Source organism: Coturnix japonica, chromosome Z (assembly GCF_054131305.1).
Source record: "Coturnix japonica strain WE chromosome Z, WE-NBRP24, whole genome shotgun sequence".
Lineage (NCBI taxonomy): Eukaryota > Metazoa > Chordata > Aves > Galliformes > Phasianidae > Coturnix > Coturnix japonica.
Window position 1 is genome coordinate 62298818 of NC_140702.1, and position 25678 is coordinate 62324495.

The following is a 25678-nucleotide window of genomic DNA, read 5'->3' on the forward strand; positions in this document are numbered from 1 at the left end:
CTTTTATAAATTCCCTTCTTTTATAATTCCCTTCCCTTTGCATTATACCTACATTCCCTTTCTTTTCTGTAATATTTTCCTTTAGACCTTCCTTTCCATTCCTTTTTTTTTTTAAATTAACCTTGCCCTTCCTTTTTTATATACTTCCCTATCCTTACAATTCTATGTACATTGACTTTCCTTTATACATTGCTTTTATTTCCATTATATCTACCTTTCCTTTCTTTTCTATTTCCTTCCTTTCCTATCCTTTATACTTACCTTTGCTTCCTTTCTTTTATACTTTCCCTTCCTTTATACTTTCCATTCCCTTATACTTTCCTTTCCATGACTATTTTTAAAATTACCCATTCCTTTCATTTATACTTTCTTATCCTTTCCAATATACTTACCTTTGCTTTCCTTTCTTTTATACTTTCCCTTCCTTTATATTTTTTTTTTCTGTATACTTTCCTTTCCTTTACACTTTCCTTTTCTGTATACTTTCCTTTCCTTTACACTTTCATTTCAATTCCTATTTTTAAACTTAGCCTTTCCTTTCATTTATACTTTCCTTTCATACTTACCTTTGCTTTCCTTTCTTTTATAAATTCCCTTCTTTTATAATTCCCTTCCCTTTGCATTATACCTACATTCCCTTTCTGTTCTGTAACATTTTTCTTTAGACCTTCCTTTCCATTCTTTTCTTTTTTTTAAATTAATCTTGCCTTTCCTTTTTTATATACTTCCCTATCCTTACAATTCTACATACATTGACTTTCCCTTATACATTGCTTTCCTTTCCATTATATCTACCTTTCCTTTCTTTTCTATTCCCTTCCTTTCCCTTCCTTTATACTTACCTTTGCTTCCTTTCTTTTATACTTTCCCTTCCTTTATACTTTCCTTTTCTTTATACTTTTCTTTCCATTATACTCTCATTTCTTTTGTACCTTCCTTTCCTTTATACTTTCCTTTCCTTAGCATACCTTTATACTTTCCTTTCGTTTATACTTTGCTTTTCTTTCCTTTCATTTATTTTTTTCTTTCCTATATATTTGATATTTTTTTTCTTATTTTCTTCCTTCCCCTTCTTACCCCCCTTTTTTCTGTTCTTATATATTTTTTATTTCGTTTTCTTTTCCTTTTCCTTCCCCCCCCCTTTTTTCTTTTTTTCTCTTTACTTTTTCTTTTTTTTTCTACTTATTTTTCTTGCCTTCTTTTCTTATCCTTTTGCTTTTTCTTCCCCTATTTGTTTTATTTTTCTTCCACATTTTCTTTCCCTTCTCCTTTTTCGATTCTTTTTCTTCCCAAATCTTTCTCTATTTTCTTCCCTGTTTTCTTCCCTCCTCTTTCTTCCCCTTTTATCTTTACTTTCTCCTGTTTTACGTTTTTTTTCCCTGTGTCTTTTTCTTTACCTTTTTCTTCTCTACCTCCATTTTGTTTTTCTTCTTTCTTGCTTTCTTTTTAATTTTCATTTTCTTTACATTTTTCTTCCACTTTTCTCATTATTTTTTATTACTTGCTATTCTTCCCTCTCCCCCCCCCCAACACCCACCCACCCACATTTTGTCTTTTGCTTTCTCCTTTTAAAATCTTGTTTTTTTCTTATTTTCTTCCCTTCTCCCCCCTTTTTTTGTTCCCATATATTTTTTCTTGTTTATGTTTTCCTCTTCCTTTTCCATCCCCTCCCCCCCATTTTTCTTTTGCTTTTGGTTCTTCTTAACCTGTTTTTCTTTACTTCCCTCTTTTTGTTCTCCTTTCTCTATTTAATTTTCATTTTCTCTTCCCCCTTTCCTTTCCTCTTTTTTCTTGCTCCTTTTTTTCTTCCCCTTTATGTTTCCCTTTCTCTTTCTTTCCCTTTATCTTTTTTCTCTTTTTTCTTTTGTTTTCCTGTCTTTTCTTTCTTTACTTTTTCTTTTTTTCTTCTTCTTGTTCTTCCCTTCTTTCCTTTTGCTTTTGCTTCTTCTTCCCCTTTTTGTTTTATTTTTCTTCCCCATTTTCTTTCCCTTCTCCTTTTTCTATTCTTTTTCTTCCCTATTATCATTTTTCTTCTATTTTCTTCCCTGTTTTCTCCCCTCTTTTTTCTTCCCCTTTTATCTTGACTTTCTCCTGTTTCATGTTTTTTTCCCTATTTCTTTTTTTTTAACTTTTTCTTCCCTATCTTTATTTTTCTTTTTTCTCGCTTTTTTCTCTTTTTAATATTCGTTTTCTTTCCATTTTTCTTCCCCTTTTCTCATTCTTTTTTATTTCTTGATTTTCTTCTCTCTTTTCTTTTTACCCCGACCCATTCTTTGTCTTTTTTTCTTTTTAAAGTTTGATAATTTTTTTTTCTTCTTCTCTTCCCTTCCCCCTTTTATTATAGCCCATATATTCTTTACTTCTTTTCCTTTTCCTTTTCCAATCATTCCCCCACCCCCCACCCCCTATTTTCTTTAGCTTTTGTTTCTTTTTACCCTATCTGTTTTACTTTCGCTTCCTCCTTTTCTGTTCTCTTTTTTTCCTCCCTATTTAATTTTCTTTTTTGCTTCCCCATTTCTTTCCCTCTTTTTTCTTGCTTTTTTTCTTTCCCTTTATGTTTCTTTTTCTTTCTTCTTTTCTTCTCTATTCTTTACCTTTTTCTTTTTTTTTATTTTCTTTTCTTTTTCCTTTTTTTTCTTTTTTCTTTTTTCTTTTTTCCTTTGTTTTCCTTTTTTTTCTTTTCCTTTCTTTTTTTATTCTTTTCTTCTTCTTTTCTTTTTCTTCCCTTCTTTCCTTTCGCTTTTACTTTCTCTTCCCCTTTTTGTTTTTTCTTCCCCATTTTTTCCCTTCTCCTTTTCCTATTCTTTTTCTTCCTTATTATCATTCTTCTTCTATTTCCTTCCCTGTATTCTTCCCTCTTTTTTCTTCCCTCTTTTTTCTTCATTTTATCTTTACTTTCCCCCTTCTGTTTCCTGTTTTTTATTTCTCCTATTTCTTTTCCATTACCTTTTTTCCCTATCTTCCCCCTTTTCTATTCCCTTTTCTCTTTTTCTTCACTGTTTAATTTTCATTTCCTCTTTCTTCCCCCATTCCTTCCCTGTTTTTTCTTGCTCTTTTTTTTTCCTTCCCCTTTATGTTTCCTTATTGCTTTCTTTCTCTTTCCCTCTCTCTTTCGTATTCCCTTTCTTCTTCACTTCCCTCTTTTCTTTACTCTTCATTCCTTTCTTTTTCTTCTTCTTTTTCTTCCTTTTCTTTGCCTTCTTTTTCTTCACTTCTTTCATTTTCCTTTTGTTCATTTCTCCTGGTTTTGTTTTTCTTTTCTTCCCCATTTTCTTTTCCTTCTATTTTTTATATTCTTTTTCTTCCCTATTATCATTTTTCTTCTTTTTTTCCCCGTTTTCTTACCTTTACCCCCCCAATTTTATTTTTGTCTTCCCTCTTCTATTTCCTTTTATCTTTCTCCTATTACTTTTTTTTCTCTTCTTCTTTCCTTTCCTTATATTATCTTCTTTTCTTCCTTCTTTTCTTTTTTCCTTTCTTTTTTCTATCCTCTTTCCATTTTCTCCCCTCCCCTCTCCTCATTTCTTTTTTTTCCCTCTCTTTCCCTTTCTTTCCCTTTTCCTTTCTCTTTCCCTTTCCCTTCCCTTTCTCTTCTTTTCATTTCTTCTTTTAATTTTTTTTCTTCTTTGACTTCGCTTCTTTCCTTTTGCTTTTGTTTTTTCTTCCCATTTTTTTCTTCCTCATTTTCTTTCCCTTCTCCTCTCACTATTCTTTTTCTTCCCAACTATCATTCTTCTTCTATTTTCCTCCCTCTTTTCTTCCCCCTTTATTCTTCCCCTTTTATCTTTGCTTTCCCACTTCTCTTTCCCTTCCCTCCCCTTTCTTTCCCTTTACCCCCTTCTACCCTATTCCCTTTCTTTTTTCTTATTTTCTTGTCTTTTTTTTATTCTTTTCTTTTGCTACCCTATTTTTCTTCTCTATTTTTTCTTCTTTTTTCTTTTTCTTTTTCTCTTCTTTTTTCTTTTTCTATTTTCTTTTGGCTTTGCTATTACCTTATCCTTTTTGTTTTTCTATATCTTCCTTTTTTTCCCTTTATTCTATTCTTCTTTCTCTTTTCTATCCCTATTATTTTTTTCCTTTTTCATTAACTTTTTTCTTTTTCTTTATCTTTTTTCTTTTTTTTTCTTTCTTTTCTGTTGCTCTTTCTTCTTGTTCCTTTTTCTTTTATTTTTTTCTGGTGCTTTTTCTTCTTGTTTCATTGATTTTCCTTTTCTTTTGCTTTTTAAATCTCTCTATTTTTCCTCTCCTTTTTTTTCTTTCTCTTTTTCTTCCCTTGTTTCTTTTTTATCTTAATTTTCTTCACCTTTTTCTTTCATCTTCTTCCCCTTCTTCATTTCCTTTACTTTCCTTTTTTTTTACTTTTAAAGCACAATTACTTTATGAAATGATACTTCTCGATGTACAAACAGATATAAAAATATCATCGGATACCTCTTTGCGCTGTTCTCACAATCATAGAGTAGCCTTCAGTAGCTTTGGTTTTGGTAAAAAAAAAAAAAAAAGAAAAAAAAATCTGCAGGACTGTCGTACAAATACTGGTGATGGGGGATGGAGGGGAGATATTCTGGCCATCAGTGACCTTTCCCTTCCATTTCCCCCCCTTATTTTCTTTTGCTTTTGGTTCTTCTTACCCTATTTGTTTCTCTCTTCCTTCCCCCTTTTCTGTTCTCCTTTCTCTTTTTCTTCCCTATTTTCTCTTCCCCTTTCCTTCCCCCTTTTTTCTTGCTCTTTTTTTTTACTTCCCCTTTATGTTTCCCTTTCCCTTTCCTTTTATTTCCCTTTCCCTTTATTTCCCTTCCCTTTTTCTTTTCTCTTTTCTATTCTTTTCTTTGGGGAAGCTGTATTTATCTTGTATTTACTTTGGTATTTATCTTACCTTTTTAGAGGAGTTGTGCCTGCTTCTGCTTCTTCAAAAAGGAACAGGGAGCTCTACAGTAGAAGCCTGAAGGTGAGGTGGGCTGGCCTCTCTGCCTGCCTGTGCTCCTTCCTTCCCCCTGGAAAGTTTATCACATGTGATTTTGATAGGCTTCTTCTTACCCTATTTGTTTTACTATTCCTCCCCCCTTTTGTGTTCTCCTTTCTCTTTTTCTTCCCTATTTAATTTTCATTTTCTCTTTACTTCCCCCTTTCCTTCCCTCTTTTTTCTTGTTCTTTCTTTTTCTTCCCCTTTATGTTTCCCTTTCCCTTGATTTCTCTTTCTCTTCCTCTTTCCCTTCCCCTTCCCTTTTCTTTTCCCCTTCTGTTTCTTCCCTTACTTCCCTTCTTTTTTGGGAAGCTGTATTTATCTTGCATTTACTTTTGTATTTATCTTACCTTTTTAGAGGTGTTGTGCCTGCTTCTGCTGGCTTCAAAAAGGAACAAGGAGCTCTACAGTAGAAGCCTGAAGGTGAGGTGGGCTGGCCTCTCTGCCTGCCTGTGCTCCTTCCTTCCCCCTGAAAAGATCACCACATGAGATTTTGATAGGATTCTTTTTACTCTATTTGTTTTTCTTTTCCTTCCATCTTTTCTGTTCTCCTTTCTCTTTTTCTTCCCTATTTAATTTTCATTTTCTCTTTTCTTCCCCATTTCCTTGCCTCTTTTTTCTTGCTTTTTTTCCTTCCCTTTTATGTTTCTCTTTCCCTTTATTTCCCTTTCCTTTCCTCTTTCCCTTTCTTCTTCCTTTCCTTTCTCTTTTCTTTTCTTTTGTACTCTTTACATTTTTCTTCTTCTTTGTCTTCCATTCTTTCCTTTTGCTTTTGCTTTTTCTTCCCCTATTTGTTTTTTTTCTTCCCCATTTTCTTTCCCTTCTCCTTTTACTATTCTTGTTCTTCCCAATTATCATTCTTATCTATTTTCTTCCCTGTTTTCTTCCCTCTTTTCTCTTCTCCTTTTATCTTTGCTTTCCCACTTCTGTTTCCCTTCCCCTTTATGTTTCTATTTCCCTTTCCTTTTCCCTTTCCTTTTTTTCTTTTTATTTTTCTTTTTTTTTTTCTTCCTTATTTTTCTTCTCTATTTTTTCTTCTTTTTCCATTTTCTTATTCTCTTCCTTTTTCTTTTTCTATTTTCTTTTGGTTTTGTTTTTTCCTTATCCTTTTTGTTTTTCTTTATCTTCCTTTTTTTCCCCTTCCCTTTATTTTATTCTTCTTTCTCTTTTTTCCCCTATTCTCATTTTATTTTTTCCCTCTCTTTCATTAACCTTTTTTTCTTTTTTCATTTTCTTTTTCTGTTGCTTTTTCTTCTTGTTTCTTTTTTTCTTTTTCTCTTGCATTTTCTTATTCTATTGTTTTTCCTTTCCTCTTGCTTCTTTAAATCTCTCTATTTTTCCTCTCCTTTTTTATTTTTTCTTTCTCTTTTTCTTCCCTTATTTCTTTTTTTACTCTATTTTTTTCACCTTTCTCTTTCACCTTCTTCCCCTTTTTCTTTTCCATTTCCCTTACTTGCCTTTTTTTTAAAAAAAGCACAATAAATTCATGAAATGACACTTCTCGACGTACAAACATATAAAAATATCATCTGATACCTCTTTGCGCTGTTCTCACAATCATAGAGTAGCCATCAGTAGCTTTGATTTTGGGAAAGAGAGAGAGAGAGAGAGAGAGAGAGAGAGAAAGGGAGAGAGAGAGAGAGAGGAAGGAAGGAAGGAAGGAAGGAAGGAAGGAAGGAAGGAAGGAAGGAAGGAAGGAAGGAAGGAAGGAAGGAAGGAAGGAAGGAAGGAAGGAAGGAAGGAAGGAAGGAAGGAAGGAAGGAAGGAAGGAAGGAAGGAAGGAAGGAAGGAAGGAAGGAAGGAAGGAAGGAAGGAAGGAAGGAAGGAAGGAAGGAAGGAAGGAAGGAAGGAAGGAAGGAAGGAAGGAAGGAAGGAAGGAAGGAAGGAAGGAAGGAAGGAAGGAAGGAAGGAAGGAAGGAAGGAAGGAAGGAAGGAAGAAAGAAAGAAAGAAAGAAAGAAAGAAAGAAAGAAAGAAAGAAAGAAAGAAAGAAAGAAAGAAAGAAAGAAAGAAAGAAAGAAAGAAAGAAAGAAAGAAAGAAAGAAAGAAAGAAAGAAAGAAAGAAAGAAAGAAGGAAAGAAAGAAAGAAAGAAATCTGCAGGACTATGGTACAAATAATAGTGATGAGGGATGGAGGGGAGATATCCTGGCCACCTCTCCCTTCCATTTCCCCACCTTATTTTCTTTTGCTTTTGGTTCTTCTTAACCTATTTGTTTTCCTTTTCCTTCCCCCTTTTCTGTTCTCCTTTCTCTTTTTCTTCCCTATTTAAGTTTCTTTTCGTCTTTACTTCCCCCTTTCCTTCCCTCTTTTTTCTTGCTTTTTTTTTTACTTCCCCTTTATGTTTCCCTTTCCCTTTATTTCCCTTTCCCTTTCTCTATCCCTTCCCTTTTTCTTTTCTCTTTTCTATTCTTTTCTTTGGGGAAGCTGTATTTATGTTGTATTTACTTTGGTATTTATCTTACCTCTTTAGAGGAGTTGTGCCTGCTTCTGCTTCTTCAAAAAGGAACAGGGAGCTCTACAGTAGAAGCCTGAAGGTGAGGTGGGCTGACCTCTCTGTCTGCCTGTGCTCCTTCCTTCCCCCTGGAAAGTTCACCACATGAGACTTTGATAGGCTTCTTCTTACCCTATTTGTTTTACTTTTCCTCCCCCCTTTCGTGTTCTCCTTCCTCTTTTTCTTCCCTATTTAATTTTCATTTTCTGTTTACTTCCCCCTTTCCTTCCCTCTTTTTTCTTGCTCTTTCTTTTTCATCCCCTTTATGTTTCCGTTTCCCTTCCTCTTTCCCTTTCCCTTCCACTTCCCCTTTCTCTTTCCCTTTCCCTTCCCCTTTCCCTTTTCCTTCCCTTTTCTCTTTCCTTTCCCTTTTTGTTTCCCCTTCCCTTCCCTTCTTTTCCTTCCAAGAAGCTGTATTTATCTTGTATTTACTTATGTATTTATCTTACCTTTTTAGAGGTGTTGTGCCTGCTTCTGCTGGCTTCAAAAAGGAACAGGGAGCTCTACAGTAGAAGCCTGAAGTTGAGGTGGGGTGGGCTGTCTGCCTGTACTCCTTCCTTCCTCCTGAAAACATGAGGTTTTGATAGGCTTCCATAATGTATGGGTATGGAAAGCTGCAACTAACTCTGCAGATGACTGCTATATACTTAACATCTGAAATCTCAATCAAATTTTCTGCTTGTTGAGTTATTGTCTGGCATTCACTTATTTCCTGATTTGGCCATCACTTCTGGCTGCTCTTTTGACAGATTTTCACTATTTCTGCAGTCACATTGGTCTGGCAACAGGGGAATCAGCTGTGGCTGTGGGTGTGGTGAGAGCAGCACAACCACCCCATCCTTCTCTGAGTCCTCACTTCCTCTGCAGCATTGCTTCACAGACCCTTGCACACCCACCCTAAAAGCAGCGGCCAGCAACCAGCCATAGTGACCTGGGTTTAATTTGTCTGCAGTTGAATACAATTACTCCCCAGACAAACTTGGGTCGCCTTTTTGTTTCACCAAAAAAATCACTGATGCTGAAGATCTGGCATATGCTCCAGCCTTACAGCTCAAGTCCTGTCACCCGCCCCGCCCTCCCCCATCTCCCCCCCCCCCCGTCCCGTCCCGTCCCGTCCCGTCCCATCTCACCCCCCCCACCCCCCACCCCCCCGCCGGCAATGTGTGAGTTCAGCTGAAACTGAACTGTATATACAAGACATTTGAGAGCTCCTTGTGAAATGGGCTTGTATTTTAAACTTCCAAGCGTCTGGAACCTCAACTGGCTTTGAATGCATCCCTGAGCCGAGCCCAATCTGGACACATACCTGAGGGTGGAGAGCAGAGACGATCCGCTTTTGGGAGCCGGGCTGAAAACGGCTGCGCCATAACCCGCATAGTACACCAGGATCACTCCGTCGGGCAAGCGGCTCCATCTAGCGGCCGTGCCCCGTTTCATGCCGGACGCTCGGTGATGTCACCAACGAATGAGCTGACGTTACAGAACGGGGCGACCCTTCCCCGATCCCGGGCAGCCCCAGGATCTTTCTGGGAGCGATATGAGCAGAGCAGGGGTGGGGTGCATTGTAACCCCTCTTCTCAGCGTCACCCGCAGGTTCACCAGCAACTCACTGCAGCGCTCCCTGAGAACCACGGAAAGGGTTTGGTGCTGTGAGCACCTGGAGGAGCTCTTTGTGATAGGGAGTGGCCGAATGTTGCTTCCGGCTTTGCTGCTGGCTAGATTTGCTGGGTGGACTGATATCAAATGCATTACAGTAGTTTGAGGCACCGGGAGATGACTGCCAGGCCCTCTGTCAAAGGAAAAACAAGTCTTTTGGCAGTGTGAAAAATAAACTGGGCTGTTCTCCAGTAGCAACCCAGAAAGATTATTGGATTTTGCACTTTGTTAGTAATTTGTAAGCAAATACTCAAACTATCAAAGTAGAAAATAATATTTCCTTATTTTATTTTATTTTATTTTATTTTATTTTATTTTATTTTATTTTATTTTATTTTATTTTATTTTATTTTATTTTATTTTATTTTATTTTATTTTAGAATGTGAGCTGAATAACATCTTCATCCTCACCTCCAGACTGCAGTATGGGAGCCAGTTGAGATGTCTCCTTCATGCTTTTGGTCTGGCAATCAGCTGCTTTGCTGGATCAAACAGCCTGGAGACCCAATAGTGGCTGTCATCAGATGGTGAAGACATCACAGGCCATTTCCTGTTCCTGCTCCCACTCAGCCCCATCTGCACATTGGTCAGATGCACAGCTTCTGAATGTGCAGCTGCTCAAGGGATATTCTCTCCTTCCCACAGCCACACACACCAGAGATAACTCACATCAAGGACTGGATGTGAGCCCTTGGCAGGGCCCTCCATGACAGGAATCCAAACTGTTTTGAGATCTTTCAGCACATTAACCACTTCACAGCCATCTTTTCTGTGGATGTTATCATAAAAGCTGAGGAGATCTTATCTTTCACTGTTAAGTGCTGGCTCATGAGCAAGGGCTGCTCTGATGTCTCCTCATGCTTAACAACATAATGGTATATTTGAATGAACACATCTTCACTAGCAGACAAGGGTGTGGGTCTAGAGCATAAGCAGAGGATAAATTTTCCCCACCATTTGTGCTGGGAGTGAATTATCCTGTAACATTCTCAGGGAACAGGAAGAAGGAGGAAACTGTAACGAGGCAGTGCCACTTCCATGCTCACAAGAGGATATGTGAGCATCTTCCTGCACTCAGCTTGAAGTTCCCACACACAAAAGGACCTAGACCCTTGTTTTTCAGTCTTCTGCTGACATATATCATGTAGCACTTCATATGCCTTTATTTTTACTTAGCCTTACTGACATGCCTATATAAACCAGTGTAACCTGTAAGACTGGCATTGTCAAAGTGATTGTTCAGGAAGCTATTTTCACAGTTGAAGGCCAAGAAGATGCTAATACTTTTCAAGTGCTACATGGAATTTGTTGCTTGTAAAGGTCAGCTTTCATGGTTCATGCTGTAACACTACCCTAATCCTCATCAGGATCAACAACATGGATGATGACAATGATCCTTTTTCTCCACCAGAGTCCTCTGTTTCACTGGCAAAAATACTGGAGGCAGGAAGAAGGCTGTGGGTTGGATCCTTGGGTACTTTTTCCACTGATGAAATGAAGGCAAGCAAATGACAGATCCAACTGTGCAGCCTTGGGTGTATGAATCAGTATTATCTGCTGGCTGGAGCTCCTGGTAGGTTTTGCACTAAGAAATGGTTTTGGTGTCACATTTGACATGAGACTCAGACTATCATGGGGTGTTTTGGGCTCATCTTATACACTATCTCAAGCTCTTTGGGAACAAGCAGCCTATTTTTCATTATGCAATATCGTCTTTATTCATCTACATGTGTGTGTGAGGGGGGTGGGGGTGGTGGGGGATTAAGAGGGAAAGGTAGCATGACCCTCCCGTTCTCTTTTCTTTTTCAAGTAAAAGCTACCCCTAGGTCTTAACATTCTCTCAAAAAGATAATGCTACCGGTTTGTTTGCTTTCTGCATTCCCCTTGGATGCTAAGGCAAGACTAACGCAGAGAGCATAAAGAAGTTCATATGCACGTTGCCTCATATTGTATACGTGCTTCTCTATTAGCTCTGGACAGAGAGCATAACCAGATGAAAAACGGGTAACCAGCACAGGTCAGGCAATTCAAAGAGAAAGATGGGGTCTTCAGAAGGGCACCTCAGCTTTATTCCCACTCTCATCTTCTGCAACCCGAGCCAGCAACACCCGCGGCTCCACAGGACGGCCATCGCTCCTGCCTCGGGCAGAGAACAGCCCTTTGCCATGCTGACTGTCTGCTCTGCTCTGCCAGGAGCTGATGGTTTACTTACAGCAGAGGAATGTATCTCCCGTTCTGGACAGCATGGTGACCTCCTGCTCAGCTTACTCAGACTCCTTTCTCAGAGTGACAAAGTGGGTAAATTGCACCAGAAATGCCCTGTCCATTCCCAGGGTGAGAGAGTGAGGCAGACCTGTAGGAGGCCAGTGGCCAGGATTTTCCATTTACATGCCCTTAGTTCCCTCTCAGTCTGGTAGGGGTGACTGTGAGCACAATTTGGAAGCCTTTGCTTGCTTCAGGCCATATGTTCTTGGGCTCATCACTGTGGGCTTGGGAAACCAGACAAGTACTTCCATTGGTTTCTGCAGACCATCTTTCACATTTGTGCATTCAGAAGCTCTGCTGTGTGAACACAGCCTCTGTCTGCACCAGCTGGCAGTGTCCCCTTCCCCAGCTGCTGATGTTTGTCAGGTCAGCACTGCACTTGCATGAGGGAGGTCAGCAGAACAACATCCTTAGGTAAATGACTGCAAAGGATTTCAAGCAAATACATTGCCCCCTTTTGTGATTGGAGCCCTGGGGTATCTCCCTTTTTGTGTGTACCTCTGGTAAAAACGTGGTCCGTGGGCTTTTGCTCTGCCCTTCTTAGCTTCACACACGACAGGCAAGGTACCTGAAACAAGTGCTGAGGGAGGTTGCTAAGCATCCAGCCTTAGAAATATTTAAAGCTCAGCTGAGCAGGGACTAAAACAAATTGCTCTAGATTTTAGGCTACTTCTGCTTTGAGCAGGAGGTTGAACCAGATGCCTTCAAGGGGTCCTTTCCAAAAAAAGATTATTTTTTTTCTAAATGTTGTGTTCTAATCAATGAAGGCATCAGGTTTGATCAGGTTTGGAAGAGAAACCTGTTTTTCTTGCTGGGGAATGAACTGGTTTCTGCAGAACAAGAACTAGGATATATTGATTTATATGAACAGCTCTGAGCCAGCAGATGTGGTGCAGTGGTTCTACCAGTGCTGCTGCATTTACAGAGGAAATGTTGGTCTTCCAGGGTATTCTCTCTGAATATTTACATCTTACAACCAGTGCAATAGGAATCCCAGAGTGAAAATGCTCAAGTTCCTCTGAGAGAACTTGCACACTGGGTTGGCTCATTGCTGTCTTGTAACTAGTGAAGAAGGATGGAAGGATTAGTATAGCACATCTGATGCAGGAGAAAAAAGGATGCTTTTCTTATACGTGGAAGAATGAGACAGATGACTGAAAAGAAGCACAAAATGCCTAGGTCATGTCTCATGACTCTTGCAGTTTTGTTCTCACGTGACATTGTAAAGAGAATTTAATTTTATCAGAAAAATGCTTTTTTTTTCTTTTTTCTTTCTTTCCTTCCCTAGGAGCCTGCTCTGTTCCCTATAGGGAGAGTCTGTCCTCTGGTGTCCATAGAGGCATTTGGACTCAGCATTTGTTGACTTCTCTGCCTTCCTTTGCAGACATCAGTGAGGAGAGGCTGGGTGATGCCAGCGGAACAGACAATGCTGAGACCTACAGTGACGAAGACACAGACCAAAGGAATTCCCCAGACATGGCTAAAGCCAGAACCTGCTTCACCCCTGAAAGCCCAGAAATTGTATAAGTGGATGAGGTATGTTACGCAGTTCAGAAAACTGGTGGGAGCACAGAGAGCCGTCCAGAGAGCCCCAAGTACCATGCAGAGCAGAATCACCTACTGATAGAAGGTCCTTCTGGGACAGTTTCTTTACCTTTCAGCTTGAAAGCCAACAGACCTCCACTGGAAGTGCTGAAAAAGATTTTCCCTAAGCAGAAGCCGACGGTGCTGGAGTTGATCCTGAAAGGATGTGGTGGTGACCTGGTGAGCGCTGTTGAGGTTCTCTTGTCCAGCCGGTCTTCAGTGGCCAGTGGTGAGAGAACTTCTGCAGAGTCAGATGGTCTAGTTCTACCTTCCAATGGGCATATTTTTGAACACACGCTGAGTTCCTATCCTATTTCCTCTTCCAAGTGGTCAGTGGGCTCAGCCTTCAGGGTCCCTGACACACTGAGGTTCTCTGCTGACTCCAGCAATGTTGTGCCCAATCCTCTGACTGTACCTTTGTAGCACCCATTTCCTCAGCCACCTCGCTACCCACTGATGCTGAGGAACACTTTGGCAAGAAACCAGTCCAGTCCTTTCCTGCCTAATGATGTCACCCTTTGGAACACCATGATGCTGCAGCAGCAGTACCAGCTGCAGTCCCAGTATGTCAGTCCTTTCTCTAGCAACTCAGCCAGCGTCTTCCAAAGCTCTTCTGTCCTTCCTTCTCGCTCATCAGAAGATCCTAGGATCTCAATCCCTGATGACGGATGTCCTATTGTGTCTAAGCAACCTCTTGACACAGAAGATGAGTATGATGAAAGGTCTGATTCTTCAGACTCAAGAATACTCAACACATCTTCTTAGGATGACATTTGGCATATGATAAGTAAGTAAGTGATATTTGCAGTGCAGCTGAACTACTGGGCCTGAAGAGGAGAGACGTATACTCCATGAAACACTTGCAATTGTATTAAAACTTGACTTTGCTTGGTATTGTACTATAGCAATAAAGACATAACGTATTTAATTTCTTGCACTTCATTGGATAATGCCAAATAGCAATACTCTGGCTTTAGCTCTGAGTGCGTACAACAAGGAAAGACTTTATGGCCATCGGTTACGGGACTCTGGAAGATTCATAGCGGAAACAGAAGCTCAAGGTCTACTTTGTTCCTTAACTCAGACAACTGGGGATATTAAACTAGAATACTTGAATGCTGTTTTATAAGAGAGAACTCCTCAGGACATAAGAAATCAAACAAAAGTAGTTCAATTGCAAATGGACTAAAACAAGGACCAGTCATCATCTTTGCATTGAAAGGAAAGGCAGAAGAATTATGCACATGGAACTAGCATGAACTGCTTCTGTACTGTTTGAGCTTGGACATTTTTTAGAAAAATAATCTTATGAGTTATTCTTTTCCCATGGCTAGGTCAAAATGTGTAATGTCAGTGTAAAACCAATTACGGCTGTGAAGTGCATGAAGTGTATTGTGAAATGAACACAAGATTAAACATTGTCAGGTTAATGTAGCATGCTAAGAACTCCAGAAAAATAAACTAAGATGATCATCTTGGTTTATGTCATTTATATTGGGCAAATAGCATTTCTGAGGATAGAGAGCTGATTAACTGCCAGCTGGGGTAACAATGTCTAGTTCCAGCAACAGCAGACAAGGCAAGTCTATTTTTCCCAGTCCAGGTTCTGCCCCCCTGCCTCGTAGCCTGAAACTGAGTCTCAGCAAATGCTATCATGAGGGAAGCTTAGGTCCTTGGATGTGTGCTACAGACACTTCCAAGTTCAGGAGAGTGAAGCAGAACTTGTAACAGTCACAGTAAGCGGGAAAAAATATATATATAAGTAAATAAGAGGCTCTTTTTTTTTTTTTTTTTTTTCCCCCTATGCTATAGAAATAGAAATAGAAATAGGAGATAGGGTGTAATAGCAGACCTTTCTTTAAAACAGTGTGGAGTTAAATGGCAGCTTTCCCGAATCTGGAAAAGTAATTATTTGAACAATTTATTGCATGTTTGCATGCATGAACTCCCCTTTTATCCTACTTTCATTACAGTGTCAGAATAACACTACAAATTGCTTCTGGTGAAGAATGCCACTACATTCACTCTCCACCTAGATATTTGTCTGTTAAGGTTTTTGTGCCATTTTTTGAACCATTTGCCACTGACCACATCTGCTTGGCAGTTGGATTTTCCAAAACACTTCTTTCTGTGTGGATGCAATGGCTGGCAGGCCTGCCATGTGTACAGATCAGCCCTACCCCTCAAACCCAATGAGGGTTCCCCTACAGGGGGGAAGCCTAAAGCAGGTGGGCTGTAGGACCTTAGAATTTGTCAGGCATGTTGCCTAGTATCACTGCTAATGTGAATGCCTGTGTTCTCATTTGGCATTTCATACTTCGTAATGTTTGTGTACTCAATGGATCCCACAGTTTATACTGATATTGAACAGGCACAAGCAGAAGGAGAATAAAATAAATAATGTTTTTATTTTCTCTGGGGGATAAATGATCAGAAATACACTTTTTATTGTGTATTTTTGCAATCTGTTCAGTAAAGCAATTTGTAGTTGTATGCTAGAGAGCAAAGAGGGAAAGGTGGAGAGTGGGAGAAAAGAAAATAAGTAGCATTCCTTATGCAAATGTAAGAACATCTGGAATTTTCATAATGCAGAATTACAGTTTTGACTGACACATTTTCCTGTGCCCACATGGAATTTGTAAACAAATTCATCTTCAAGACACTCCAAGCAGAAAAGTAATAGACACTCATAAAATAAGCTTGGTCTTGCAAACAGAAAGAGATGAGGTAGTGAAATGCTGTGCTCCGACATCGTAGAGGAGTTAGGTGTGAAAGGCTCGATGCGAACAAACAGGTCCGTGAGCTCAGGTTTTGAGCTCATGCACCAAGCAGATTTCCCTCCAGCAGAGGCTTTTGTATAGGCACCCTCATAGGTTGAATGAATTCTGTTTCTTTTTCTTTCTTTTGTTTCCCAGCAGAGGGTGAATAACCTCCAGCAGGAAAACCAAACAGTGGCAACCGACAGCTCATAGTGATCTTATGCACTGTGGTCTGTGGGTTTTCAGTGAGCAGAACCTTGACATCTTGGAAGTGGAACATATCTTTCAGAGAAAGATGACCTTTGGCCAAGCTGGGGCAAACTGTTCATACTACAAACATGAAGGGTGAAAAAATGCAGGGTCAGCAATGCAGTTATCAGCAATTATTAAATCCTATCTCTTTTGATAAACTGTTGTGGGGTTTTTTGTTTGTTTGTTTGTTTGTTTTTTCTTCCTTTGTGAAAGCGCTGAAGTTAAAATAGTCATTCTTTCAGGAATCATAGAATATCTTTTGACTAAATTCACAATTATTATTATTATTATTTTTAAATAAAGTAAACATAAACATGTTAAAAACAAAAACCAAACACATTTTGTTTGTCTGCAGACAACTTCTGCAGTATTTTGGCTATTTACAAGTTCCATTAAAGCAAACAAACCAACAGGAAAATAAACTAACCAACCAACCAAACTGACCCAAACAAACCAATTGGACTGACCAGCAGTTATATGTCTAGGAAAGGATACTGTTCATACAGCTGTGTTTCCAGGCTGCCACTAAATGTGGATGTCATTTCTAGACTTCACTCAACATGCAGCAAGGATCTGGGGCCCTTGGCATATTGGCAGGGCCCCATGGTGCTGGAGTCTGCTCCTTATGTCTTTACCTGTGGGTAATCCTAACTCCATCCTGCCTTTACAGTGTGGGCAAATAGGAGATGAGAGAACCTCTGCTTCCCTATGCACCATAATGTACTATTGCATCCCATCCCATCCCATCCCATTCCATCTCATCCCACTCCTGGCACCTGGCCCACACGCACTACCCAATTGCACCTTTTCCTTTGCATCAGCAGACGTTCTTGAGAACACCTGTTTTGTCTCAGGCCATGCACTTCCCAGCCCTGGTTCCTGCAGGTCCCAGGTCCCAGCCCTCTGTTTTCTGGCTCCGTCTCGTGGTAAAATAAGGGAGAAGACGCGTGGCTGAAGAGGAAGGAGTGAAACTGGCTGCGTGTCTGGAAACCATAAAGAACGAGCTTAAGCATCAAGAAGATCAGCGAAGCCTTTGTTGTAGTCCTGCAATTAAGTGGTCCTATTTCATTTTGATTTGTTATTTTTTTAGGGGGCGATACCGCAGCCACGAGTCACTTGGAGCAAGAGGACTTCCCCTCATTTCACGGCGCAGTTCTCGCTCTGGGTGCGCGGAGCGGCTGAGCCCAGGTGCATTTTCTGTGGTGCTCCTCCTGTCAGGACGGTGATTTCACGGCTCACCACCCGCCTGTGCGCACAACACAGACGGTAACTCCGCAGGAAGCCCTTCTTCCGGCTGCTCCGCACTCAGCCGCTCCGCGGGGCGGCTGCGATCAGAACACAGCGCTGTGCTGCGCTGCCCCACGTCCCTCCCCGCGGCTCCGCAGTTGGCTGCGTGCTCCCCGCGGCCCCGACGTGCCCTCCTTGCGGCCCCAGGGCCACTCTGCGAACGCTGGCTGAACAGGCTGGCCTCGCGTTCGTGCTGACACGTTTGAAGAACGATTTGGATTCTCCCAGTATACTGTTTCAGTCATTCACTCCTTATGTGGACGTGAGTGGGCGAGTAGGATTGAGGCTAAATTTATATGTTAATTTTAATACTGAAGCCATCCTGTATTTGAAGAAGAAGATTAATTCTTCAATTTCATTTCTTACTTGATATTGCATATTGCCATTACTGGGAAAGAAAATTATTTCTGAATGCGCACTTTCCAAACTTCAATTCTAGTGGGCATATAACCCTCAAGCATCATTCTTCTCCCTTCCCTATAACCAACTAACTTAATGCAGAATCTTAATGTTCCTGCACTCGTCTGGAACACACACTGGCAGATAACAAGCCTTCTTCCCCAAGCACATTTTGATAATGCAGTGTCTCAGCAGCTTTCTGCATGACTCAGCAGCTCCTGGTAGGATGCTGTGTGTACACTGGAAATCTCAGCTGAGATTTCCCTTAGAGAGACTAATTACATTGATCTCCACAGTAACACAGTACCAGAGGGCTGTAACCACAGCTGTGTGACAAACACGTGGACACACAGTGTGAGTCCTGACATCACATGGAAGGTCAAACTTTTGTGCAGGTACTGGGCAGTAGACCTTGTAGATGGTAAGTTTAGAGCATCGTATGTGTTGAAAGATTGGGAATGCAGAGGGAGACATACTTCTAGGAGAACTGCCATTGGAGACCAGGCTTCGTTAGAGTCTCAGCAGAACAGAAACATGTACAGAACCTTTGGGAATGCGGCTTGTTATTTCTGTATTCACTCTACGGAAAATGAAGATGAGACACGGGCAACTCTCACAAGGGTACATCCCTGCTCTGCCCACTGATCTGAGGGAGATGACGCTCAGTTTGAGCGTCCGATGTCTCTTTCTCCATCTCCATGAGGTAAAAAAAGCTGCTACAAGGAGTACATGGCTATTACCTGTAAATTCTCCAGTGCTCTGTAAGAACTGGACACCAATGCTGGGGCTGATTACCTTTAATATGTTCATTAATGATACTGACAGTGGGGTTGAGTGCACCCTTAGCAAGCTTGTGGATGGCACCAAGCTGTGGGGTGCAGTTGACACTCCAGAGGGACAGGATGCCATCCTGAGGGACCTAGACAGTGCTGAGCAATGGGCACAAGTAACATTATGAGATTCTATAAATCCAAGTACAAGATGTTGCACCTGAGCAGAGGCAAACCCAATACCAATACCACCTGTGGGATGAAAGGATTCAGTGCAGCCCTGTTGGAAGTAACCGCGGGAGACAAGTCTCATGCTATCATGGTCAACAAGCCTCGTTTACTAGGTGTTACAGCATCTCATTTATACAAGCAGTAATAAGTTCATGCATATTGCAAAAGTAAAGCTCAGGATTGGTGGGTTACACATTACTTCATCTGACCTTTGTGGTTAGTCTTGTGGATACTTTTTCTTTACAGCTATGTCTTCACCTTGCTACACATCTTGTTTTTCCCTCAGGCCGTCCTTGCCTCTAGCTACATATCCTGTCTTTAGCTACATACCCTGTCTTTTCACATCCTGATTTCTTCTCAGCTGCCTAGCCCGTGATCGGCCCTAGGATAGACCGTCTTTGTCTTCAGTCACGTTCATTCTTTTACAATTTCAATAATGGAATCTCTTCATGTCCTTTCTCACAAAGCCATTCTGCATAAACACTTTCCACACTTCCCCCGTTTTCTTTTAAACTGAAAAGGGGTTTGATTTACTGACCGATTAATCATATTTAACAATCAGTTCAGTTCATTTGTTCAATCAGTTCCCATGTAGTTTTATCCTGCTCCATAGCTGCTGCTCTGTGAACTTCTCATCTCGATCCACGGCTGCTGCTCCGTAGAATTCTTCTTGTATTACAACAATTTCAAGATACTGCCTATAGAGTAACAACACTACTTAAATTAATAACATAACTATTATAACTCAATCAAGACCTCGATTAACAATACTCTAAAAGTGAAAAAAAGAGACAAGTCAAATACAACTTAACAACATTACTGTTAAACCTGCTGTAAAGGACAAATGTGTTTGCTCTGCAACCTAAGTTTCTGCAACCTGAAAATAAATCTGTGAGGGTCCCATTGTGTTAATCTGTAACTGATCAGGAAAAGTCTTCAATTTCCATATACTCTGATATATTGATTTTAATGACCACTAAAATTTGTGCAATAAATGCTTTTAAGATGCTCATAACCATGCTCTACCGACTGAGTTATCCGGGCTAATAATTGATTAATGATCGTGCAATTTTATGAAGTAGCATGTCAAATAGAACCAATTTTAGAGGACAAATGGACTAGAGTATCACTAGGGGCATTAATACTTATTGTCCCTTGAGAAACAGCAAGCTGTGTTGGTGGTGGATGCGACAGATAGTGCCAGCAGGGCGTCCCCTGCTTCAAGGTGCACCTTTCCTCTCTCACCCATCACAGATTCTCTCCTGCATTCAGGGTCTGAAGGATTTCTTCCAGTTGTACACCACAGCCGCATGGCCAGTGCGTGATATAGAGCCCAAGTGGAACACCTGCTTGGAAAACAAAATAAACTATCAAATTTAGTTCTATTAGCGTGCACTTTTGTCAAATGATGCATGGTTATATTTTCAGATCCCAATTAATTGGATGCAAAAGAGGTATGTTCTCTCTTTGTCTGGGATTCCTTTCCAGGTTTTGTCTTTGCAAATTAAGAAAAGCTAATTAATAGGCTAATAATATCATAACCAAACAGTACTAAAACATTAAAAGAGCTATTCCTGTAGTTTCTAGTATTGATTAGATCAAATCCTGTTTAATACACATCTGATCTATTACTAAAATAGAAGAAGCACACAACATCCTAGCTAATGCCTTCAACTCTAAACCTTGAGACTGCATTGGTAAAACAGAAAATCACACACTATGTCAAACTATTAGTAATATTATCTATAACACAGCAAGTTACAAAGCAATACCACTAAGTAAGAAACACACAATTACAATTACTATAAAGGCTGGATGCTATTTTCTGCCTTCAGATGAGACCAAACATATCATGCTGGAACCCACGTAGGGCCAGTCCCTGTGGAAATAAGAGCATATTCACGACCCCAAGTTGTCGATGGTAGGGGACAGTCCCAAAGTCCTGTGGCCATATTCCAAACATTAACCATAGGCTGTTCCTTTAGCACTGGGGAAGCCTCAAAATGACGATCCACATAAGCTGTATCTCTATGAACACGATTCAAAAAATTCAGCACAAACAAAACAAGCAATACCTTGCATAACATTTCTTGTAGTGTGTCTCCCATATTCCCCCTTTTTTGTTTAATAATAAGAATGGATTTCAATGTTTGATAAATGTGATCAGTGATAGCTTGTCCAGTGGGAGAATGAGCAATGGCTGTAGTATGTCTAACACACCCTTCTTGGAGGAAAGTTTGAGTGGCCTTAGAGGTATACGCAGGCCTATTATCTGTTTTTGTAGTATGTGGGATTCCCATAGCAGCATAAGCAGATAACCAGTGTTTACGGGTGTCATGACTGTGTTCACCTGTATGTGCTGTGGCAAATATGTAAGAAGAATGAATATCTATTGTTACATGTGCATATTTTAGACGGCCAAATTCAGGAATGTGAGTGACATTTGTCTGACACAGTTGAAGAGGTGCTGTGTCACAGGGATTTGTCCGAGTCTGAGGCAAAGAGGTATCAGTCAAATTATGTAGCTGATATTCAGTCATCAACACGGTGTATTGCATAGGAGAGAGGATCATTCTTAACACAGTTTTCCAATCGTGAGGGGTCATAGCGTAACTGTCACTGTTTGTAACCAAAAGATTGTATGGAAAGGCTGACTGAACTCCGAATGTTCTCACTGACTCCCTTAGCTCCTTCACTGCCTCGTAAGGCAGGGATTCCCAACGGGGGACCTGATTAGGAAAGGTTTGCAACGTGTCAGCATCACCCCTTCATATTGTTTCTTTTCTGCACGGCTCTAAGACATCACAGGATGCTGTAGGGAAATTTGTCATTCCTGCTTCCTTCCAAGTATCATCAGGAGGAAATGCATCCGATTCGCTTTCTGGATCTTCTGGACCTGGGTCACAACGATCCCCTGGTTTCAGTCCATCCGTGTCTTTAACCACGTTACACGCGCAAGACGAGGGGGGGGGGCGGCAGGCGGCCGCTGGCTGGGAACGGCTGCTTGTGTCGGAGCGCGGCCGCTGTTCTTTCTCGCGCTGCTTCTCACGTTTCCCGACTCCCTCTAGCATACAGCAGCGTTGTGGGTGTTGGATTGACACTTGCTGCACCAAATCCCAGTGGCTTGGCACTCGTGACGGATGTGGCCAGTTTTTTCACAACGGAAACATTTCATGCGGGAGCTGTTCTGCGAGCGTGGGCTTGTAGCGACTGCAGCTTGGAGGGGTGCAAGGGCTGCTAAAACCCGAGTATGCGAGGATCTAGATTGCTCCTGAAATGCCTTTGCCTGCTCTTGCAACCCGTCACTAATTTTCTGTAAAGCACTCCTAAGAATGCCTGGGTTCCAGTTGGAACCGAAGCAGCCTTTTCTAGCAACTCGGGGATTGACCAATCTCCGGGCAATGTATTAACCAGAGATCGGGTTGAGGAATTGCCATTTTGGAGCACACGTTGTTTAATCAATGCCCCTTGCATATATTCTGGAACACTAGCCTTCTTGATGGCATCCACAACCTTATCTATGAAATTACCTAGCGGCTCCTCACGCCCCTGTCTTATTCCCATGTAAATGGGCGTTCCCCCCGCAGCTTTTATACTATCCATAGCTTTCCTGGCTAGATTCATAGTTTCTCGCAAAACTTCAGGATCAGAAATCGCCTGAGCCTCTATTCGAGTCCATGCCCCGAGACCCAACAATTGTTCCATTGTTACACCTGCTAAGGGGTCTCCTGGTCCTCTCTGTACTGCTGCGGACGCCACAGCCTGCTGATGCCAATGAGCATTAAACAATATTAACTGATGAGGGGTAGAGATCAATTTCGTTATGCTTCTAATATCTGCTGGGAGAAGGATATGCGCACTAAAAAGATCATCTATCATTTGCCTGGCCGGTTCCCTAGTCACCCCATATGTCCCTACTGTAGCCCGCAACTGTGATAACATCTTCCAGTCCAGAGATTGAATCTCAGCCTGGACTCCTCCCTGCGGCAAGGGAGTGTAAACAACAGGGAATGCAAGATTCTCAGTTGCTGTCTGTACTAACTCATTATCGCCATCCTCCATCCCGTGCCTTGCCAGCATAGACCACAACTCGCGTCTTTCCCTTGCGACAGTCCCCGCAAGATCAGACCCAGCCCCAGAGATCGGACCCGACCCGCGCAGAATTGACGGCTCCGGAGCCACCGGGAGCTCAGAGCAGCCGGACGGCTGCGGCTGCGGCTGCGGCACAGGCGGTGCCGAGACATGGAGCGGCGCCGAGGCAGCTCCGGACGGCGGAGCTCCGGACGGCGGAGGGGGAGGGCTAGAGGAGACCTCCGTGGGCTCCGTTCCTAGGTCAGCCTGCATTTCGCGAGGGGGTGCAGAGGGCGCTGAGGCTGCAGCCGGCAAGGTAACGGAGGAAAAAACAGGGGGGTTCGGGACACTAGTGCCCCATGGCAGCCCATCATCTTGATTCTGTTTTTGCGCAGCTTGAGCTTCCCGAGCTGCCCTTTTTTCCGCCTGACTCATCAACAACTCGTTATGCACTGCTTTCCACAACTTACTTCTCTTTTTTGCTGGCTTATCATCGTCTAAAACTAACTCCCACAGTTTATCCCCATACCGCCGCCACTCCTCTAAGGTGTGCACTGAGTGGGGATTTGCAAAAAAGCCATATGAGACCGCGCGGCTCAATAAAGCAGGGAGATCCTTTACTAAGTCTATACCTTTAAACTGTCTCCGCCTAAGAAAAGCGGAAAATAAATCATATGCTGCTTGCCTGTCCATATTTACTCACGTCGGTACCGTTGCAGCCCTCCAGGCTTCGGCAGCACGTATCTGCATAAACACTCTCCACACAGCCCTGCCAAAAAACACCTGGCAATGCGCCCCTTGTGTCATGGTTTTGTAATGCCGCTATCAATATTCCACATCATAACATCATGTGCAGTATGGATCATTGAAAGGTTCATACTCCAGTTCCGTGGAATAAGCCCTGAAGTTTCCTGTTCGTTGTGGGAGAGTCAGACCAGATGGCCATCAGAGGTCCCTTCCAACTCTGAGGTTTCTGTGATTCTATAATTCTGTGAAAGCTTAGCCCCTTAGAAGACAAACATTCAAACTATTAGACAAGCCAGGTACTTGACCAGGAAATTAGAATTTGGAGCCTACTAAGTGAATTATCCTCAATGAGAAATTCTGTTATTGTCTCCAGAGAGAACAGAGTTTTATTCCAGTCAGGCAGTTATCCCACTTGTTCCCTTCTCACAGGATTTCACTGTTTGGTTTTGTTTGTTTGTTTGTTTGTTTTTTAATGGTCAAATATTCTGTTATCAGAATACAATAAATTAGTATTTGCTACCGTCTAGTGGTAGCATTTATTTTATTGCCTCTACGTGCTTTGTTCTGCAATAATGTTCTTTTCTCCTCAGAAATTCCTAAGCTGATCTTGACTTTATGCTTCTTCGCAGTAGTAAAGGCAAGGAAGGAAAAGCCTGCGTACTTTTAGTGATGGAGCTTTTTACATTCATGGTGATATTTTTCTCTTCCTTTCCAAATGTTTTTTTCTTTAAGAGAATTTTGTCTTCAGCTTTTTGTTGAAGGATTTTACTGACACCACTGCGACATTGGATGACGACATCCAAGGTACATTAGGAGCTAAACTTGTGCTTTCTGCCACCACCGTCAGTGAAGGAAGGGTGAATTTAATTAGCTAAGTGAAAAGAACACTTCAGTATTTGAAGAACGTGAAAGCAGCATTTTCTCAGTACAGCTGGACACATTTCCAAGACAAGAAAAATAAATAAATAAAGAACTTCAACAAAAATAAAGAGCTTCAACAAATGAATAAATAATCAGTCCCATATAAATCCAAGAAATTGCATGGATTTTATGTTGGGGTACTAAGTTGTTATTGTAAGGATTTATGAGTGCATACAATTGTTCTGAGTAGATGGAGTGTTCTAGAATAGCTGAGTTGGGCCTGTAGGTTAAGAGTTAGTGGGCGGGGGGTTTAGGTAGGTGTGTGTATAGGTTCTTTTGCGTGCATCGGGTTTTGCCTAGTGGGTGTACGCGTCTGCGTGGGATTTAGGATGTTATATAAGGAGTGTGACGCAACAATAAATTGAGAGAAGACATCATGGCGTCCATGTTTGTATCTCTCCCCCAGACAGTTGAGGTCCTGGGATAAGTCAGGTTAGTTGGCGGATACGTCAATTTTACTTATACAACAAAAATGAAACTATTCAAAAATATGATTCCCAGGGATGCTGCAGATGGATGCTGGTGTATGAAATCCTCACTTCTGTTATAGACCACGCGTGCTGTGCGGCTCCTCTGTTTAGCTCTGTAGGTACCGGGAGCAATTTATGTGTTTTGAAGAACTGTCCAACCTGATAACTCATCTTTGCCACATTAAAAGATAGTTTTGTTGATGGCTGTTGAGTACACAAGCTCTGATAAGACAGTGCAAAAAGGCAGCAGAAAAAAAAAAAAAAAGAAAAAGAAAAAAGAAAAAGGAAAGCTATGAATGTTAAACGTGGAAGGCTGCATTGTGCCCAGGTACCAGTGTGCAGGAAACATGGCCTGCAGCACTCCTGGGAAAGGGTGATGGAAGATAAAGAAGGCTGTGTCATAACATACCTTTGATGAAGAGAAACCACTGGGAAAAACAGATGTGGCATCCCTGAAGTCATCACTCTTAAGCTTGTCTGAACCTTTTTTTCCTGCCCCTGCGTTGAGCACAGATACGTGTTGGGCAGAGAAATGGCTTGAGAGCAGCCCTGAGGAGAGGGCTGTGGGGCTGTGGGTTGAGGTAAGATTCAATATGAGCTGGCAATGTGTGCTTGCAGCCCAGAAGGCCAACAGTAGCCTAGACTGCATGAAAAGAAGCGTGAGCAGGCTTTGAGCAAGCTGGTCTAGAGGGAGGTGTCCCCTCCAGCAGGAGGGCTCCCTGGGATCAGCCTTGGGAGCAGTGGGCATCCTGCAGACGGCACGGCTCTGGGAAGTCCCGCGCGTCCCTGCGCGCAGCGCGGCGCCGGCAGGGC

The 25678-nt window shown here is 41.6% G+C and overlaps 3 long non-coding RNA genes and 1 pseudogene across 6 annotated transcripts in view; 1 reads left to right on the forward strand and 3 right to left on the reverse strand.

Moving 5' to 3' along the window:
• LOC146754132 (uncharacterized) overlaps nt 1-25678 on the reverse strand; it is a 187709-nt gene that overhangs the window by 69308 nt on the left and 92723 nt on the right. The gene's annotated exons all lie outside the window — the stretch shown is intronic.
• LOC146754133 (uncharacterized) lies at nt 4475-9125 on the reverse strand. Its single transcript, XR_014939831.1, has 5 exons — nt 8760-9125; nt 7903-8017; nt 7425-7542; nt 5314-5432; nt 4475-4994 (listed from the first exon to the last, which is right to left on the reverse strand). It is a non-coding gene; the product is annotated as an uncharacterized LOC146754133 (long non-coding RNA).
• LOC146754134 (doublesex and mab-3 related transcription factor 3-like) lies at nt 9584-14394 on the forward strand (annotated as a pseudogene). The gene is made up of 2 exons (XR_014939828.1): nt 9584-10682; nt 12759-14394. The product of XR_014939828.1 is annotated as a doublesex and mab-3 related transcription factor 3-like (transcript).
• On the reverse strand, nt 15348-25674 carry LOC146754135 (uncharacterized). 3 transcript variants are annotated; one of them, XR_014939834.1, is made up of 2 exons: nt 25275-25674; nt 15348-20002 (listed from the first exon to the last, which is right to left on the reverse strand). It is a non-coding gene; the product is annotated as an uncharacterized LOC146754135 (long non-coding RNA). The 3 variants fall into 3 exon arrangements; XR_014939833.1 differs by having other exon boundaries at nt 15348-20005; XR_014939835.1 differs by lacking the exon at nt 25275-25674 and adding an exon at nt 23431-23753.